The sequence below is a fragment of the Colobus angolensis genome, unplaced genomic scaffold (assembly GCF_000951035.1).
Source record: "Colobus angolensis palliatus isolate OR3802 unplaced genomic scaffold, Cang.pa_1.0 Scaffold80, whole genome shotgun sequence".
NCBI classification, from domain to species: Eukaryota; Metazoa; Chordata; class Mammalia; order Primates; family Cercopithecidae; genus Colobus; species Colobus angolensis.
The window spans coordinates 6,687,203-6,704,458 of record NW_012121821.1 but is presented as its reverse complement, the minus strand read 5'-3'; the positions used below and the strand labels follow the sequence as shown (position 1 = coordinate 6,704,458).

At 35.2% G+C, this 17,256-nt stretch overlaps 1 protein-coding gene across 5 annotated transcripts in view; it reads right to left on the bottom strand.

The window, feature by feature from the left end:
• Positions 1-17,256, bottom strand: part of CNOT2 (CCR4-NOT transcription complex, subunit 2) — a 110,613-nt gene that overhangs the window by 92,643 nt on the left and 714 nt on the right. For 2 of the 5 annotated variants that reach the window (XM_011929322.1, XM_011929321.1), the window contains exon 1: positions 16,664-17,256. The exons of the other annotated variants lie outside the window; for them this stretch is intronic. The gene's annotated coding sequence lies outside the window, so the exon portion shown is untranslated. The remainder of the gene's footprint in view (positions 1-16,663) is intronic. 5 annotated transcript variants of the gene reach the window in all.

Here is a 17,256-nt window from a genome sequence, read left to right as displayed (position 1 = left end):
GAGCTTGCAGTGAGCCAAGATCACGCCACTGCACTCCAGCCTGGACGACTGAACGGGACTCCATCTCAAAAAGTAATAAAAGAAAATAGGCACAAAGATCCCCAACAAAATACCAGAAAACAAATACAGCAAAATAGGGATTATACAACATGACCAGTGGATTTATCCCAGAAATTCAAGAACTGTTCAACATCATAAAAACAAAAAATGTAATACAACATATTAGAAGAAACAACCACATGATCATCTCAAAAGATGCACCAAAAAAAAGCATCTGAAAAAATCTAACAGCCCTTCATAATAAAAGCACTCAACAAACTAGAAATAGAAGGGAACATCCTCAAACTGATAAAAGGTATCCATGGGGGAAAAAAAACAAAAACAAAAAAACAAACAAAAAAAACACACACAGATATATACTTAAAGGTTAAAGTCTGAATGCTTTCCTTATAAGATCAGGGATAATACAAGGTTGTCCACTAAACAGAATTGCCATTTCTATTTCATACTGTACTGAAGATTCTAGCCAGAACAATTAGGCAAGAAAAATAAAATAGAATGCATCCAGATTGGTAAAGAAGTGAAACTACCTCTAATTGCAGATTACCTGATGTCATAGATAAGAAAATCCTAAAGAAGCCACTAAAAAGATTATCATAAACACGTGAACCTTACAAGACAGCACCAAAATGAATGAAGCAAAACCTGACAACTGAAGAGAGAAATAGCCAATTCAACAACAGTGGTTGGGAGACTTTTAATACTCCATTTCAATAATGAATGCCAACAACTAGATACAAGGTAAGCCAACAGGAGACCTGAAAATACAAAACAGTTTACACAGCAGTTTAATACTTCAGATTTTATTAATAATAATGTTTTATAATAAGTAAACAAGTTCAACAAAGTTGCAGGGTACAAAATCAAAATGCAAAAATTAATTGCATTTCTATACAATAACAATGAACAATCCAAAAATGAAATTAAGAAAATAACTCCATTTCTGAAGCATCCAAGAGAATAAAATTCTTAAGTATAAGTTTAACAAAAGTAATACAAAACATACCATAAAAACTACAAAACATTATTAAAAGAAATTAAAGTCTATTCCAGTCCTCAACTGATTTTAAAAGAAAGAAATTAAGTAACTATATAAATAGAAAGATATCCCATGTTCAGTTTCAACACAATTCTATCAATATTCCCCCTGGCTTCTTTGGAGAAATTAGCAAGCTAATTCTAAAATTCATATGGAAATTCATGGAGCACATACTAATAACATAATCTCGAAAAAGAACATTTTGGAGGATTCTCAAAAATTCCTGCTTTCAAAATTGCAGACTGTAATCAAGGGATACTGGCATAAGGATAGGCATATCAATCAATGAAACAGAATTGAGAGTCCAGAAATAAAGCTTCACATATACAGGATAGGCATATCAATCAATGAAACAGAATTGAGAGTCCAGAAATAAAGCTTCACATATACAGTCAGTTCATTTTAGAGAAGGGTACTAAGATAAATGAATAGAGAAAAGTCTTTTTAACAAATACTGAGCTCCAAATCATGCACATTTTCCACTATTATCTCTTCACTAATTCTATACACAAATTTAAGTCTAGCAACATAGAAAATCTAGAAAAGATTTTAGCAGTCTCATCATAAAGGAAAGCAGTAAAACTGGGGGAAGAGGGTATTTATTACATGCATTCATTCAACAAACATGTTTCAGGTACCAGTGAGAAAAGCACTAGCCAACAAAACAACATCCAACAGAAATGAACAACTGATACATGCAACATAAATAAGTCATAAAATTATGTTAAGCAAAAGAAGACACAAAACAATATAGTACCTACAAATCCATTTGTTCGAATCTCTAGAAAAAATCTCAAATATACTGACAGAAGGCAGATCTGTGGTTGCCAGGGCCATGACTGGGGTCTCCCTGCAATCAGTGAACTTCAGTGGTGACAGGAATGTTCTGTATCTGAATGATGGTGATGGTTAAACGGGTGTATAAGTTTGTGAAAACTCATTTAAAAAGGACATTTAAATGGGTACCTTGTATTATGTGTAAACTTCCTTGACAAGGTTGATTTAAAAATAAGAATGGAATTAGTTCCTATGGATATTAAAAAATAATAAGCCCTGCATGAAAATTAACCCTAGATCAACACTAAAAACTAAGCCCGGTCTGAATTTCACTGTAAAAGTGAAAGCCTCTAGAAGTATGCTTGAACAAGAACAGTACAATGAAAAAATCAGGAGGTTATGAAGTCAAAGACCTGACTCTGGATCTTACTGGCTAGCTTATATGACCTGGAAGAACTTAATTACCAGTTATGTGGTAGAACCTACCTTATTTACTCAACTGTAAAATGGGAAAAACTCAGCTAACCTCATGTAACAACTGTGAAGAGTATATACAAGGCATATTTTACTCTAAGTAAAAATGTCCTTACGGTAGCTTAGCAAAGTCTTGCCTCATTTGCCTCTGACCTTTTCTGTACCCATCTACCATTCTCTTCCTTTCCTACTACACTCTAGGCACACAGACTTCTTTGCAATTTTTTCATCATAAGACATCAAGAATACAACTCTCTCAGGTTTTTTCTTCTTTGTTGTTGTCCCTTCCTGAAAGCCCTTTCTCCTGAATAAGCACAGGATTGCTCCCTCAACACAGGCTCACTCCTTGAGGGAAAATCAGTGGGAAAGGACTTCCCTGACCAGCCTATTTAAATCTGCACCTCATACACAATCCACACTTTCTCTTAGTTTCTTTTCCTCCTTGTCCTTACCGCCATCTGTCAGACTATATGTATCTATATAGATTTTATTTTGTACACTGCTATATTCTTTTGGAATAGCACTTGGGGCACATAGTAGGAGTTAAATAAATATTTGCCAAATTAATGAATAAATGAGTAATATAAAGAAAGTATCTAATACAATACCTAAATGTTGTCTTTGCCTACTTCCCACAAGCAAAATACTATTTTCAAATACATCCACAGATATCAAAATGATTTTGAAGCCCTCCAGAAAACATAAGCTTAAGAAAATACTGAAAATACAATCTGATTTTAGCATTTAACATAACATCTGAACCTATATTTTCAGTGTTGATACAGTGAACTAAATTAGGCAAAAATTCTTTTAAACTTTTTCACTGTAAGTTTATCCAGTTTAAACCTCTTGGAGATCAATTTTGATATGGTACTTCTGTATATTAACCCTGTCTCATAATTGTGTGATATACTATTTACTTTTTTCCCCCAGGAAGTACAGAATAATGCTTGGGAGGGGACCACAGACAGGACTATAACATATTACTCTTATTTTGTCTTTATGCTTATTAGTAAGAATGAAAAACATCAACAGAAAATGTGAAGATAGAAGTGAATATAAAATATTCCCTCTTCAGAGAAAAAGCCAAAAAATACAAGTTTTAAAAATTATCAGTTTGTAACTTTGAAATTTAGAACTTTTTTTAAACACAACCATACGCAGTGTCAGTGACAGTAAATTAAAAAACACAATTCTCAGAGTTGGAAAGAACGTAAACTGGCACAGCTTTGCTGTAAGAAAAAAAGCAACTGAATATTAAAAGCTTTGGAAGACAACCTTTCATACACCCAACATATTTATATTTGTTAGGCCCTGTATGAGGTTTCAAATATACATTAATGAACTAGACTGAACTTGTCCGTACTCATGATCTAGTGGTGGAATGAAAGACAAAATTTTTTAGCATAATAGCTAATTACAATAGATGCTAGGTGAGAAGAGTCTACTTAAGAAAAGGGTAGCTGGGGAAAGACTCTCTGAGAGTATCCTGTATACTATCGGATGTGCTAAATGCTGTAAATGTTATCATTTACTCCTTCCAACCTCTGAGGTAAGTATCATTATTATACCTGTTCTTACGGAGAGAATACTAAGGCTTGAAAAGTTATTTGACTAAGGACACAGCAATTGGCTAAGCATTGGACCTGCTTACCTCCAAAATTCATATACTTTGAAATGATTGTACTTACAGAAATTTCCTCTAAAGAAATAAATGTACAAACAATTCAGGTACAAGAATGTTCATCACAGTGCTATTTGTAAAAGTAAAAGGTCAAAATAAAATGTTCAATCATACACAATCATTAAATCAGTTATGCTCTGGCCATTAAGAATCTTATTTTGGATAAATATATGACACTGGAAAATGCTTATGGTGTCAGTTTTGTTTTTTGTTTTCAATACAGGTTCCAAATTAGCATGTATACTCCAATTTCTTCATCACAAAAATGCAAACTTTCATGGATATCTCTGAGTGACTTTTTCTCCCCTCTTTATTACAACTCTCCAGCATTTTCACATCCCCCTATATTACCTTAATAATCAGAGAAAAAAATGAGACTGTAGAGCTTACAAACACATGCATACAAAGGAAATGACAACGTTTGCATCAGTTAACAATGGTTCTCTAAGTTGTAGGCTTGGAAGTGATTTTTATTTTCTTCTCTCACTAATCTTTCCTTTCTACTTTTTCTATAATAAGCATATGCTATTACTACTTTTTTTTTTTTTAAACCACAGGTCTCCTTCAGCAGAACCTCACATTTAATTCACTCCATATAAAAATTTAAAAACCAGTAAATAACAGTATTACTTCCTTGGTATGCTGTAATAATACATATCAACATACAAGAATCCAAAATTATAAAATAGGTAAGTTATAGAGAAACTTTCTATTACAAAAGAATCATCTCTTTAAAAAAATTTACCTCAGAATCCCAAGTTGAAGTTCCCAAAGTAAATAAAAACTTCTCAAATCATTAATTTGAATCAGATGTTCAAAATCAAAGGAATTAAATACTCTTTCTCTGAGCCAATTGATAAATCCGAAACTATTCTGAAATAGTATTAAGTGACAGAAAAGCAAAAATAATCTTTGCCTTGTCTTGATATTTTAGCATGTACATTTTCGGTACAAGGCCGGAATATATAATTAATCATATAGCTTAGGATACAAATTATTCTGAGGAATGAATTCCCTACTTTTAGTTAATTCCAGTGAAATAAGCAAAGAGCCTTGGATATTGAAAACTTTAAAGTGTGGTAATAATCTTCTAATAGTAAACCTAACAGTTAACTGAGTATCTGATGCCCGAGTATTCTGCTGTGCCTGACAATTATTATTAAAACTATCAAAATTATAAGGGGGCATATCTTGACCAGAATCTGTAGGTCTTCTAGAAGTTCATATGTTTTATATCACAAGGATAAGTTTTATAAATAAGTTTTAGATATGAGTCCTTTGCTCAATTTTAAATTATTTGCCTTAGTTAATATGAAAGAATGGAAGAGCAAACTAACTGAGGATTTAGGGTAGCTGTATTCCAGTTTCTAAAGTTTTAGTATATGTTTTTAGAAGAAAAAAGTATTTTGCTTGTAAGTGGCTTTATTACGGTACACGATTAAATAATCAGCACACCTAACAAATATTTAATGTCAGCAACTAGATTTTACAAGTTGATAGTAAAAGCAATGCCTTTTCCTACAATGCACAACAGTCATTTTCCAAATTCATTACTCTGTAATTCACTTTCCTTGCTTTGCTACTGCAGCTATTTAGTACTATTCTGGTTGCCTTATATGGTCTTTACTTTTAATGTTTCAAAAGGCTCAGTACCCAAGAGATCTTACAGATTTAAGGGACAAAGAACAGTGTAAGTTATTCATACACATTATATGCACAAGAATACACAAGAGTTTCCAACTATTGCACTGACATTCTCAATGCTCTAATTATAAATTACAAATGATTTTCAAAAAATACACATGATGTTCACAAAAAATATGCTTGGCTAACAATGATAAAGGAAAGGACACAAATACAGTTACAAAAATGGGAATACCCCAAAGATTATCATGATGTTTTACCCTAATGATACAGGGGTTAAGATGAAGTAAATTTCCCGCTATAGATACATATAGCAAGCATCAGGACCTCAGCATGCAAAAATATTCAATTAACTGGCCTACTCTGATGAACACAGCAGAATCATTCTTTACCACTCCCACAATCTTTCCAAACTCCTTTCTCCCAAATTCCAATAAGCCAGTTGTCTTTTTCTTTTTTCTGAGATGGAGTCTAGCTCTGTCACCCAGGCTGGTGCACACTGGTATGATGTCAACTCATTGCAACCTCCACCTCCCAGGTTCAAGCGATTCTCCCGCCACAGTCTCTCAAGTATCTGGGATTAGACACGCGTGCCACCACGCCTGGCTAATTTTTTGTATTTTTAGTAGAGACAGGGTTTTCCATGTTGGCCAGGCTGATCTTGAACTTCTGACCTAAGTGATCCACCTGCCTCGGCCTCCCAAAGTGCTGGGATTACAGGCATGAGCTACTGCGCCTGGCCTAATAAGCCAGATATCTACTTAAATAAAAATGCATAAAGGGGAAAGCACCCAAATGCAGCAGCATCACAAGATAAAAATGAATGAATCATTCAATCATACAACTTAAGAAACTACAGTAGTTCTCCCCTTATCCGCGGTTTCTTCTTCCTCAGTTTCAGTTATTCATGGTGAACCACAGTCCAAAAATATTACACAGAAAATTCCAGAAATAATTCATACATTTTAAATTAGGCACCATTCTGAGTGTGATGAAATTTTGTGACATCCCGCTCCATCCCACCTGGGACATGATATCCTTGCTACATATGCTACCCACCCCTTAGTCACGTTAGTAACTATCTTGGTTATCAGACTGACAGAACACAAGAAGTACAAGTACAGTACAAGAGGTGTTTTGAGAGAGAGATCACATTTGCTTAACTTTTTTATAGTATATATATATATTTTTTTTTTTGAGACAGAGTCTCGCTCTGTCCCCCAGGCTGGAGTGCAGTGGCTCGATCTCGGCTCACTGCAAACTCCACCTCCCAGGTTCAAGCGATTCTCCTGCCTCTGCCTCCCAAGTAGCTGGGACTACAGGTGCGTGCCACCAATCCCGGCTAATTTTTGTATTTTAGTAGAGGCGGGGTTTCACCGTGCTAGCCAGGATGGTCTTGATCTCCTGACCTTGTGATCCACCCACCTTGGCCTCCCAAAGTGCTGGGACTACAGGCGTGAGCCACTGCGCCCAGCCTATTTTATTATTAGCTATTGTTGCTCATCTCTTATTGTACCTAATGTACAAGTTAAACTTTATCATAGGTATGTATGTATGCGGGGGGAATAGTACATATAAGGTTCAGTGCTATCCGTAGTTTCAGGCATCCACTGGGGTCTTAGAACATATTTCCCCTTGAATTAAGGGGAGACTACTATACTAGTTTATACTAGTTTCACTACAATAACTAATAATCAGGAATAATTATCATGATACTTTGACATGCTCTACAGTTAAACACTTTTGCTTTCATTATCTGAGTTGTCATCAGCAACACTGGGAGGTATAAATTATCAAACAGCTGAGGCTCTTCAATACTAATTGATTTGTCCAGGCACACAGCTAGTAAGTTCATAGAGACCAGACTGGAACCCATCATCTGAATCCAAGTGTGAAGTCTTTCCAAAATAATGCATTATCTCTTCATTAAAGATGAGCACATACTCAATGGTACATTTATTAACTTTCAAAAAAATAAATGGTAGGTGCTGTTTCTTCTGAACTTTCAGAATTTTTGCAATATTTGCTCTATATAAAGGAAATGGCACGGGAACCAACACCAGTAAATATCTGTCAGGAGTTTTACAGGATCTTATTTAAACCCACTTAAATACACTTAAGCGAAAATGATATTTTATTAATTTTAAGGAAGAAAACAGGCATAGAGGAAAAACTGCTACAGGTAACTGCATTATTCAGGTTGTAAAAGGTAGACACTGTCTGTCTGAATCCTAACCCATTAGATTTATCCCACTTAACAAAGGAATTATTAAATGCCTTTTATGTGCCCTGTGCTTTGCCAAGTGCTGCAGACAAAGCAATGTGAAGATTTATTTACGTTACTCAAAATATTACACATCTTACTTCACAGAAGGTCATCTAAACAAAATTCCTGGTAGGAAAAACATGTTTAGACTCTAAAAGCAAGACTGCATTCTTGTTTACATTTACAAATCTGATACAAAAAAGAGTATAGTGCACTCTGTGAAATAAATTGTGGCTAATTCTCATACGCCTCAGAAGCTCCTCTTTAACCTAACAAGTCCCACTCCAAAATGAAAACAAACAAAAAATTCACAAAAATCTTTAATCCTTACATCAGTTCTACTGGGTAAGTATTGTTACTTATCTACATTTTTCTTTGTTTTTATTTATTTATTTTTAATCTACATTTTTCAAATGAGAAAACTGAAGTATAGGGAGGATAAGTCACATAGCCAATTGAAAACAGTACAATGGTGATTCCATTTCAGGCTGGTTAGTTCCAGACATTATGGACATCATGTAAAATTTCAGAATATAACTCTCTTTAACAGCAGATAGATCAGCTCCATTTTATTCAGTCAAAAGTGAACTAAATAGACAATTAGGCTACGTGGGCAGCTCTACATGCCATAGTTGAACCATTAACTTTTGCTATGATAAAACAGTATATAATACATACAATAAAAGCAGCAATTTAGGTCAGAAATCTCAACACTTTGGGAAGACCAGGCAGGCAGATGGCTTGAGCGCAGGAGCTCAAGACCACCCTGGGCAACATGGAGGAACCCTGTCTCTACAAAAGATGCAAAAATTAGCCGGGCATGGTGGCGTGCGTCTGTAGTCCTAGCTACTCAGGAGGCTTAGGTGGGAGGATTGATTAAGCCCAGGAGGTCAAGGCTGCAGTGCACTGTGATCATGCTGCTGCATTCCAGCCTGGGTGACAAAGTAAGACCTGTCTCAAAAATAAAAATAAAAATAATAATTTGCTAAAACTACATTCTCAGAGAAGCAATTTTTTCTTTAAAAATATTAATTTAGGATTTGTTTTTGCACGTCAATTAACATATAATGCTAGCAACCTAATACAATCAAGTGTTATGTATAGTATTTTGAGAAACACACAAACAAGTATATATAAAATAAGCACTTCTAGTAATATAACATAAATATCAGCTCCTATGTAGGGATTTTATCACTGATTTAGATTTTCTTCATATTTTTCCAATTTATCTAAGAATGTTAAATCTTATGTCTAATACATTACGTCAGATGATAATACTCAAACTTTGCCTGCCCCAAAACATATGTAAAAATTCCATCCCAGTAATGGAAAAATCTTGAACAGTAGGCATTCATTTATATGTATAACAAACAAGTTCTCTAAAAGAAACTACAAAGTTTCAAAGTCATACAGTTCTTAACAAATAAAAATCCTGCTTATATGAATACAAAGTACTCAATTTGTTTAATGGAGAGAAAATAATCTTTCAAAAATGTCACAAATACACACCATTAAGCTATCATTTTAATTGTAAATCGACTGTGGAATCTAAATTTTCCCCTGAAAACACAAATCTGTTTATCAATCTCACTGGCTATTTTTTTTTCCCAATGGTTAATGGTTCCCTCATCACATAAAAGGTAAGACCTCTCATACTGTGGCTACTTCATTCCTTCAACTAACTTCTCCTATGAGGTCCCAGAATTCCATCAAGGGCTATGGAGGATTACCTCGCCATTCTCCAAATCCAGAATATTTCCCCAAGATTTGTGCATTTACAATGCTGATACCCTCCCCTCCCCCACCTAGTTAACTACTAATCACCCTTCAGAACCCAGTTCACTTACCACCTCCTTGAAGCAAACTCATTAACTCCCTGAAACAAGGTTACTGTACTCTAGGATGTTTCTACAGTATAACAAAAATTTAACTTGAGGAATTATGTAGTGCAACTATAATAGTGCACAGCACATAGTAACATTTATTGGACTGTACAAGGAAATCTAATTAAACATGAAAATCATTACTAATTTCTAAGAAAAGTATAGGTTTTATTATTCTACATAAACACATGAATTAAGGAAAGTTTTCAGTTTGTTTTCCTATGTCATTTTCCAGTACTCCAGACAGACCACCCCCCAACCCCCACCCACAATTCATCTGATGTAGAAAACAATTTCAAGGCACTTTAATAAAAAATAATCCCTCCTCCCTATTGCTCTTTATAAAACTTATTACAGATTACTGAGTCCACCATGGTATTTTCAGAAGTTGAAAGACACAGATTATTATGCTTTAATCATCTCTTCTCCCCTTTAGAGCTTACCCCATTTATGCAGAAAGCACTAAGTAATTGTTGATGAAATTTCTTATCTTCAAACATGCAAAACTTGACCCTATCTCAGGGCCTTCTATTCCTTCTGTCTGGAAAAGCATTCAACCATATTTCTGCATGGCTTACTCCTTTCTGTTTCTGCTCAAATGATACCTCCACAGAAGTCTTCTCTCATCACCCACTTAATCTCTTTTTTTCCATTTCTAATCAATTGCTGTACTTTTATCCCCTTTTATTTTTTCCTAAATTACCACTAGCTGAAATTATATTTATTTGTTTACTGTCTGTCTCCTCCTCCAGAATGTTAGGTTAATGAAGGTGGAGACTTGTCTGAATCACCATCATATATCCAATAACAATGTCGAGCAGAGACTAAACACTTAAATTACTACAGGATTTACTTGAAAACATCTAGAGTGCTAACATATAACCAGCAGAGCCTAAACTTTAAATTTAATTTAATAAACAATTTCTATCCAAACACTACTAAAAAACAGCTAAATTATATGAGTTTCGCATGTGCAGGGAACAGAAAAAGAACTTTTAAAATACACAGAATTTTACTGTTGGAAGTGACTTTGGCGATCAAGCACAGAGATTTTCAAACTATGATCTGAAACACCTTAGTGTGTCACTAATTTGTGCTTCACAAATTCATTTAAGCATTGGATTACAATTTTTTTACACACATACATCCATTTTAGGATGAGTGATATACACACACAAGTGCATTGTATACCAAACTTAAACACTTTAAAGACTATCTCAGATGTCAGGTTAACCAGTTCGGCTGTACTAAACAAAGTTTGGCCTGACATACTTATAAATATACCTAGAATTTCTCATAAGCATAGATTAGAAAGATTATGGCTCCAATTTTTTGTCTAATTTCAGGCCACACATGTTCACTCCCATAAAAACTACACCCCTAAAGCATTACTTTGTTCAGTAATCTGTTCAGCATATGACTACCTCAGAATAATGGTGCAATAGTATGTAAAATGTAGCATCAATGATATGTTATTACCTATTCTCATTATAACAAACTATTTGCTTTCAAGTTTTTAATGTTTCTCAATAATGTTTATAATTTTTAAAAATAAGCAGCTGTTGTATATTGCCAGAAAGTCAAGCTTGAAACAAAAATTTCCTACTGCTGCTTGTCTTTCAAACTTCTGTATCAATTTGATTAAATATCTAGGATCTGCAAGATGATCAGATGCAAACAAAAATAAATCTTCCATTAACACCTATTTTATTTAATAAATCATGATTTTCTCTATAAAGTAGCGCTAAAATAAATGAGAAAGAAATTAGACTCTGAGTACAGTCTAAAGATGAAAATGGCCTTCATAATTCCCAACTTTTAATTTTCTTATTGACCAAAATAGCTTGTTTATAAACATAAATGTTAAGTTTTAAACTTATTTTAAATTATATATATAAAATTAAGATAATGAAGGTCCTCTCTGCAAGTTGTAAAACATTTTTAAAATATTAAGTAGCAAAGCCAAAAGTAGTCAAGTGCTTGGAATGGCACAGTAAACCTAATATTTTATTTTACTGACCTATGAAAGATTCTTACAAGCAGAAAACTAAATACAAAATTTACATGCAGGATAGGCATTATAATTTACAAAGTAGAAAATAATACAAAAGCACATTCTTGCCAGATATGACACAAAACCAAATGTTCCTCTCTCAAACACACTGTATTACATAATCAGTCATTACGTTTTGTCCAGATGCTAATACAAACTGGAGCTGTTACAACATTTGAATACACAAATGGAAAAATAGTATATCAATATGTTTGAAAAACAAGCAAGTCTACTCACTGTTACCTAAATTGCCAGGACACATAATTTTCTCTCACTCATTTTATCATTAGTTTTTACTAAGTTTTTACTAAAAAAATGTGCATTTTCATCTACTCACATATAAGGAAAGACATTTCCATTCAGAAAAGGCAGAGAAAGGATTGGTGTCTTGAGTACTGGATCATATTCCCTTTTTAAAAATATATACTCTGTATCTTTAGCAGCTCTTAGTCACTAAAAGGTCTCTGGAACATATACAGGCAATTAAGACATAATATTCCTAAAATCATTACCAATATTAGCATATCTACTAAAATGCAATTCTGGGAGTCATCTATCCTGTTTTGATTTCGACATCTCTAAAATGGGCACAAAACTGGCTCACAAGCTCTTAAACAAACCTGTAAAGGCCAGATGTTTCTCAAAATCGCAGTTTCAGATCTGAGAAAGGTAAAATGTTGTATGTATCATATATGACATAACATCTGCCAATGGCAACACCTGCAGTCACACACATGAACATTTCCATATGAAAAAGTGGGAAAATCAGATTAAGAAAGATGATAATCAGATTCACAGGTATAATTCCAGTTGATATTTTCTCACCTTGCTTATTCAAAACAAAACAAAACAAATGATCAACTTTCAGAGCTTTTTAAATTTTGGACCTCCAATAAGATATATCTCACCTTATTTCCGTAAGGGCAATTTTATTCAAACTAGAGAAATCCTGCTTTCTACTAACCAGTGGGCCAGGCATTAAGAGGAAAACGGTGAGAAAAACAGAATCTAACTTCAGAAGCCCCAAATCTAATAGGAGCTCATGGGTAAGTACTGGTAAACATGTTACCTTGTAAAGACAAATACAAAATAATCTCCTTCAAATAATGGCCATAACCACACAAAATACAGCAAGAAATACAGACCTAAACATCCTGCCAGAAGCAAAACAGGGTATTAATCACTCTATTACTAACATCCTTCCTTAATTCCATACTAACTCAACACACAGTTCTCTAAGAAGCTAGTTATCTATTTTTCCATATGTAATTAAGAAGCAAAACTGTAAGACAGGATTCAAGAAAGTGAAGGAATACAGGATGCCATTCTCCCCACCACTTTTCCAATCTGTTGCTTCAGATCTGTGGATTGTGAAATAGTACTGACAAATGACAATCTAGCAACAGTTCAGTTTAATAGATGCGTACTGAGAATCTACTAAGTATTATGCACTATAGAGGCATTCGAAACATGAACATAAACAAATCAAAGCCCTACCTCTCAGGTGCTCCCGGTCCAGATGGACAGTAAATCACAATACAGTGTGACATTCTATAATAGAAGTTTGAAGACTAAAAAGCAATACAGCAGAAAGATTTGGGGAGTCAGGAAAGATTTATGAAGAATGTGATACCAAAGAGGAGTATGGAAGAAGTTCAAACAACAGAGAAGTGAAAGATACATAAAATATGCACCACTACCCTCCCCCACACACATACATGCAATAACATACACATGAATAAAAAGAGTAGGATGGGCGTGGTGGCTCACACCTGTAATCCCAGCACTTTGGGAGGCTGAGGCAGGCAGGTCGTCTGAGGTCAGGAGTTTGAGGCAAGCCTGACCAACATGGTGAAACCCCGTCTCTACTAAAAATACAAAATTAGCCGGGCGCATGCCTGTAATCCTAGCTACTCAGGAGGCTGAGGCAGGAGAATCACTTGAACCTGGGAGGTGGAGGTAGTAGTGAGCCAAGATCGTGCCATTGCACTCCAGCCTGGGCAAGGAGCAAAACTCCATTTCAAAGAAGAAGAAAAAAAAAGAATAAGGAAAGGAAAATGTTCAGAGTTAAGTGGCAGATAGTCCAAAATATCTAACTATATATCTCAGTGGACTTAAATCCTGAGTCTAAGCATATACAAAATACTAAAGTGCCCAGAAAATGAAAAATTTCCCATTTTTTTCTAAATAATTCACTTTTTTTGTATTTCCATATTATATGTCATGAGCTCCTGACAAAAAGTAAACATCGTAAACTGTTTTATTACTTTATAATGCAGCACACCCCCAAGTGATATACCAACAGATACCAACAGATTTGCATCTGTATTTCAGAGAACAAGCTGTCAGAAAACACAGTATGAATTCTATTTCCAGGACATTCCTAATAGTATAGACAAAGTAAATAAATGAACAAGCCACATCAGCATGATTAGTTATAACAGTTGAATTCTAAAATAGAAATCAAAGGATGTCAAACAGAAAAACTAAAGAAATAAAACCCTAATTTTCATTCCACTTCAAGGTAAACTTTCTACAACGACACCAACTTTAGCACAGCTCTTTTCAAAATATCTGGTGTAAGTCACAGTGAAATTCAATCCCTTTAAGTATCACAGGTAGAAATTGCTCTTAGTAAGGAAGAACAGTCACCTGTATCATCAAGCAGAATAAGTTCTACCATAGCACTAGATCCCTTGATTAACACTGTATGTAATTCCACTCAAACATTACAGTACACCTCATATTAACTCTGCCCCTGAACTGCCCTACCCAGTACCTTGGATCTTTTGCCTCTTTGTGTTACAATATCCACTACAGATCCAGGTAACAAATAACATCATAAATGTTTGGTTGTATATCTTCCTGAAATCTCAGGAAAATTTTAACAAATTTTAACAACAAAAAAAACCGCTATTGTTTAACATTGCTTTTAAAGAGCAAAAAAATAAATTGTAAGCTAAGTGTTTTTCACTAGTCCATTAATGCTTACTCATTATTTCACATATACATGTGAAGCATACATTCTATTTATATTATCAGAAAATCTTATGAAGTCTGTCACTAGAAAACATAAAACTGTAACTTATACAGGTTGTAAAAAATTCTGTAATGGTCTTTCAAAATATAGGTACTTTTAATAACAGTATCTACTAAAGGAATACAAATGAGAACTGGGTTAGAAGCACTTCTAATAAAATCTATTCATACACCTGAAAATTTCATTTACTTTTGAACAAATAATTTTCAGGTTATAATAACTGTAAAGCATCTCTGAAAAATCAAAAAGTGCAACACCCAAGTTATAAAGCAAAAACAACGGTAATTAGTCCTTGTAGGGAGGTATATGGGAAGTTGTATCATTCTGAATTTTGTTTTTGTTTTTGTTTTTTGCCCAGCATCAGAAGATAAGCCACATTCTGAGTTTTATCTTCAAGATCAGGTACTTGGGGATATAAATCACTCACACACAAGCATTTTGCCCTCCTTTTCCACCATATAAATTAAAGTATTATAGAAACTGAAAAATTGTATAGGCTGTATTTGTTGCTTGGTTAAACAAACAGGCAATTCTCATTCCCTGAGATCAGATTAGGTTACAGATCTCTCTACATTGTATACTTAAAAAAAGATTCCTGCCAACAAATGTTTACATTAACTTATTTGTATTGATGAAGCACTAATTCAGATACAAAAAAAAACTTTAGCAGTTTCTCACTTCCTCTCTAAAATACAAAGTATCACAAAAGTTATTACAATTCAAGCTCTCAGAAAATATGAGAGAAAGATACCTTTTTTACAATAAGGATCTTACAAAGTCAAGAAATAAGTGAGTAGAGTGGAACATGTTTTGTCTTTAAGTGTATTTTGTATTTCTTTTTCTTTAGATTTAACATTATAAAAGAACTACAAACTAAACAAATTCAACATACAGGGCTTACTAATTATCTTGGTCCATTATAAAACATTTCAATGAACTGGGCTCTGAATATAGACAACCATTTCAGCCCACTATGATTCTTAACCCTTTCAATTCGCAATCTTACAAAATTATAAGAGACATATTCATTGACGTTTGGAAAGAACTGTTGTCAATTATGCCAAGCATTCCCAAACTCAACATAAACCCTGTATGTAAATGGATACTTTAAATTTTCTATCTCATCCCTCACCCTATATTCCTTCCATTTATCTTGCTTCAAAAGGGAAATCAAGAGTCACACTTATGATACTGAGCTCTAAAAATTCCTAATATCAAGCATGAAGTATGTTCAACTTTGGAATCTTAAATTCAAGTTGGCCTCCCTTGTGAACTGACTTTGAGTACTTTTTACCATTTCGCCAAGAATCTAAGGGTTCAAATCAGTGTACTTAATTACGAAGAACTGCCCAAACGATTTTAAAAGGAGTGGGATTCTCTGACCAAGAGTTTTATGAAAATGAAACAAAATATGTTGCACTCAGTCTTCCGGATGTTGAAAAGTGAAGATGTCTCCAAGGATTCGAAGGAAGTTGATGTCTAGGTTCCTTCTGAGAGGGTGGTACCCTTATGTAAGACTTTTGTGGTGGTAATACCGTACCTGCAGGCCTGGAATAAATACAAAGTCTAAAACCTTGGAAATACTTTGTATAAAAGAAAACTACAATTCACTTTTGCTAAGAACCACAGTTACCAAGAGTCATCAGCTTTCTCCCGGACAGACAACAGTGCCTCAATTAAGAACTACAAAGGGCTCTTTTAACCCTACTCTTTCCTTCTGTGAAACTTTTAAGTGAGACCTACAACAGCAAAAGGTGGAGAGGCCCCTGCGGAAGTAGAAACCCAGGGCTTGCAACTTCACAGACAGAAGCATCTGTGGTTCCTCCGCCGCCCCAGGACCATCCGGACTCAGTCTACGACACTACGGAAGCTTCACCTTCCTGGTGCGGTGGCAGAGGCAGCATCGCAGTTGCATTCCTTCTCCCTCCACCATGCACAGCCTTCGGTATCCCAGGGCCTGCAGGCTCCTGACACCCGTTAGCCAGCCCAGTGTCTCCCATCTGACACTTACACACACACTAACAGAAATACACATAACTGGCAGATGATATACGTGTATTGACAACGTAAGGGGCCAGAGCCAGCACCAGCTGCTGGGAAGGCGGCAGAGCAGTCTAAAGCGGGCTCGAGCTCCTCAGCCTCGGCCGCAGCCGCCTTCTCTTCTCCCCCAGGAAGCAGCGCGGCGGTAGCGGCTCCTCTGCGCCGGCGGGAGCCTAGGGGAGTGGAGTCTGGGGAAGCCCCGCCACTCGCGGATGGGACCGGGCCTAGGATCTGGAGCTGCTGCTGCTGCTGCTGCTGCAGCGGCCCGAGTACAGCGACGCTTTACGTCCCGTCCA